This window comes from Athene cunicularia (genome assembly GCF_003259725.1).
Source record: "Athene cunicularia isolate RWA chromosome 8 unlocalized genomic scaffold, athCun1 chr8_part1, whole genome shotgun sequence".
NCBI classification, from domain to species: Eukaryota; Metazoa; Chordata; class Aves; order Strigiformes; family Strigidae; genus Athene; species Athene cunicularia.
Window position 1 is genome coordinate 31,724,531 of NW_020799109.1, and position 3,881 is coordinate 31,728,411.

The window sequence follows — 3,881 nt, forward strand, 5'->3', positions numbered from 1 at the left end:
GAGAAGCAGAGCGCTGCGGCCACTCCCGTGTGCCGTAGCTGAGGGGGTCGGTGGCCGCTGCGGGGAGCCCGACCCGTGTGGTGAGTACGTAGTCTCCTCTGCCCCCCCTCGTTGCCGGGCTCGATTTCTGGGCGCCTCGGGGAGGGAGGAAGCCGCAGAGACTGCCGTCCCCGGTGTGGGGGAAGTGGAGGGGAGCGGGGAGGGCCCAGCGCTTGGGTCCGGCCTGGGGGGCGGGGAGAGACGGCATCGCCTCAGGCTATGGCGGAGAAGGGACAGGCGGCTTTTGTGTGTGGCCTGCGCCTGTTGTTTTTACAGGAGCTCTGCGTGCCTGGAAAGGGGAGAAAATTCATTCCCGTGTCGCACTCGGCACAGCTAAACGAACATCAGTGGGGGTGGGTGATGAGGGCAGAGCTCTCCTCTTCCCGCGGCCGGTGTGGGGGGACACCTCCCGCCCCCGGCTTGACGCTCTTTTGTCTTTGGCGCCTGAGGGAAGAGCGAGGTGGCCCCCGGCCTCCCTCTGCGTGGGGAGAAACCGTGGTTAAACCAAACAGAAACTCCGCTTACTTTCACTAGTTTTTCACGCCGGCGTTGTTTTAGCTGTTGGATTAACAGGGCGAGGATGGGTAAGGTTTCTTGCTGGGAGTGGGGGCGTTGGTATAGCTGCATTTTAATGTGATTTGGTGGTTGGGAATATCCTGGTGTCAGTTTTTGTCCTCAAAAGCCATTGTGAGGCCTGTGCCGTTTTAAAACGGGGAACCGATGCATTTTTTTTTCTTAGGAACTGGTAATGTTTAATTTACATGCGTGTATGCTTTTTTCCTCAGAATAACTCTTCTATTTTGTTGAATTTCAGTCAAGTGTTAATGAAAAACCTTCTGTCCTTTTGATGGTAGCTGCTGTTTTCTGTGTATTTTTTATACTATATCGAAAATGGCCGAAGTTGAAAAAAAATTTGCAAAAATGTTCAAAGTAGCCTGGGCTGTTTTGGAGCTGCTTTAATCATTGTAACTGTTTTAGCAATGCTGTCTTCTGATGCCTGCTTGGAAGAGAAATGCAGTTGTTAAATTCAGTATGTGTACTCTATTTGTGTCGTACAGCTGTAGAGTTGTTAGATACGACAGCAATATTATGAAGTAGAAATTAATGTGTTCCTAAACTTACCTTTTTTACCCCCTTCAGGCTTCTAAGTATGTGGAGGGCGTTAATTTTATCAACAAATGTCTGTATTTCTGTGTTTGAGTCAGTGAAGCTAGTAACAGACTTAGTTGTATAAATAATCCAGTGTTCCTAAGAGTAGGGCATACCTTATTGATGATTTCTAAGCTTCACCAGTAGCACCATGGCTTTTTTCATTAATACACAATGTCAATACGAAATTATGGTTTCCATTTACATAAATAGAAGTAGACGTTATCACTTAGGTACCTTTTCTTTTCCTTGCAATAGCTTGTAGCTTTACCTTCCTGTCCTAGAAAAGGTTCTGTCAAAGCAGACAGCTTGATGGGATGCTTTGAGGGGAATTTAGAAATTCAGGTACCATCAGCACACTCTTGTTTTGACAACCAGAGACTTGAGTGGTGTGCTTGTCAATCACTTTTGAGCAGCAGTAACCTTAATGGAAATGAGTGGGAATTTACTTGTATGTTTTCTGGTGGGTTTTTTAATCAGCTTTATATCCAAGCTACCTTAGTTTAAGGCAAAATATTTTAGAAATTTATTATGAGATTATTGTATGCTGATAATGATTTTAAAAAATGATATTCCAGTGAACAGATGAATGTGTTAATCCAGATATTATGTACGTTAATTTGTCAGGGTTTATAGGCATTTTAGGACATGTATATTTTAATATGAAAGTTGTCATGCTACAGCAGATGAACAGAAATTAACAGGATTGCTTTTGGAAACTTCTGCTATGTTACCAGTGATTCACCAGCAATCTTGGTGGAAAACATTATCAATCTTGTTGAATTAAACATTGCAGAAGCTGAGTTTCCGTAAGCATGTATATTAAAGTACTGTCTGAATTTCTTTATATGTGGTTCAGAGATCTTGGATGATGCTGGTGGTGGTCATCTTTGATAATGATGTCAAAGGCTGACACCCCATTTTGTTTAGGGTCTGTATCTCCTAATCAACCAGTGCTGTAAAAGGGTGTTTCATGGTACTTAGGGAATTGACCTTTCCCATTCCATAAGTAATAATATGAAGGATAATTACCTTTTTTTTTTTATATCTATTCCCCCCAAAAAAACATATGTTTTACATGCAGGATACCTGCAAAAAGTGTTTCATCCATATGAAAGAACTTGTGGAGTCTTAGCTTTCAAACAGTATGAAGTGTAAAGCTGAACTACCTTTCAGCTAGGTAGGTAGTTCTTTCCTTTCTAAGGAAAGAAGTCATCTGCATTTAAGCTCCCAAGCCTCTCAAAATAGCTATGTGGCAGGCCCTATAAGGTACCTTTTAAGCACATAACCCTTTATAAAATTTTCTAATTTTTTTGCAAAGCCTGTTCACCATTTAAAATTCTTTTCCCTGAATCATTTTGCAGATGAAACTCTGTGGTTTTGTGGTGGTTCTCCTGCGTCCAATAAGTCAAGTGCTGGTTTGCTGGAGCATCCCAAGTAATATTGGCTGTTAGGCCAACAAAAAAAATCTGACTCAAAGTACATGAGAGATAAGCCATAGGGGAATTTGTAGTTTGAAGTTAATGCATTGAACTGCACATGGTAATGAATATCAAACCATAATCATACAGGAATAAAGAGATAATATGCTTCTGTTGTGAAAGATTGTTATATAAACATCCTGCACCAGCTGAAATTTCAGTGTGACCTTCAGGATTCTGTGTAGGCTATATTACAGTAATGCAGTCTGAAGTTTATGGACGCATGATAACTGAGAAAGAAACCCACAAATACTTACTTACGTTGTGTTACTTTCCTTTCTGTACAGAGATATTCCACAGTGCATGCTGAAGTAGGTGCAGTTCCCATCATTTAGTTTGACCACTTGTTTTTCTCAAGAAGTCTCTTGACAGTTATCTTTTGCATCAGTTTCATTTTCTTGGTTACCAGTACAGTAAAAGTTGAAATGGTATTACATTTCAAAGGACTAACTGATCTCTAATGAGTTTTTTTTATTTGTGGAAATGCGTAATGGGCAAGAAGGTGAAAAAGTCCTATTAGCTTATTGTAAGTAGATAAAGACTCTGGTTAGAGAGCTTGAGGAAATAGCTTTCCTGTTACTGCATGGTAACAACACATTGTGTGCTACCATCTGGAGAAGGAAGGGACATTTGTGACAGAAATATCAAAGATTTCTAAATCATTTGTTGCACACTTAATGTGGTTAGAAGCAGTTCTGGTTGTGCACTGCTCTGCTGGAATTTGAGAGGAGTGTGTTTCATGCAAGTGTTTTGGGTGCTGCCCTGTCCCCTTTTGAGATTTCTTTCTAATACAGGGTGAAGGACAGCAGCTACATGTGGTCTAGGGCAACATTTGGCAGGTAGAGATGGCTTATTATATTCACGAGAAACATTGCAGAAATGTTATGTAGGCAGACTTTCAATAGCTTGCAGTAGGACTGGCAGAATAACAGGGAGCAGGTATTACTGTTACATTTGAGAAAGTAGCTCTTGGCTCTGGCTCAAGCTTGAAATTGGTGTGAGACACACACTTGCATTACACAGGTGAAAAATGTCTTATTGTCTAATTAGCAGCATCTCCTGAGCACCAGCCATTGATGTATCGAAAATCTAAAGACTTGAACATTTTATTCATACAGAAAAAGGACTTTGGACAACCTTTGCAGTCTTTTACGTGGAAGCTTCTGCTCGGCCTGTTGGGTTTTTTTTCCCAAAAAACAAAAGCAGGGTGGG

At 41.5% G+C, this 3,881-nt stretch overlaps 1 protein-coding gene across 7 annotated transcripts in view; it reads left to right on the forward strand.

The window, feature by feature from the left end:
* The window catches only part of RC3H1 (ring finger and CCCH-type domains 1), a 63,094-nt gene continuing 59,213 nt past the window's right edge, over positions 1-3,881 (forward strand). For all 7 annotated transcript variants that reach the window (XM_026853726.1, XM_026853730.1, XM_026853734.1 and 4 more), the window contains exon 1: positions 1-80. The gene's annotated coding sequence lies outside the window, so the exon portion shown is untranslated. The remainder of the gene's footprint in view (positions 81-3,881) is intronic.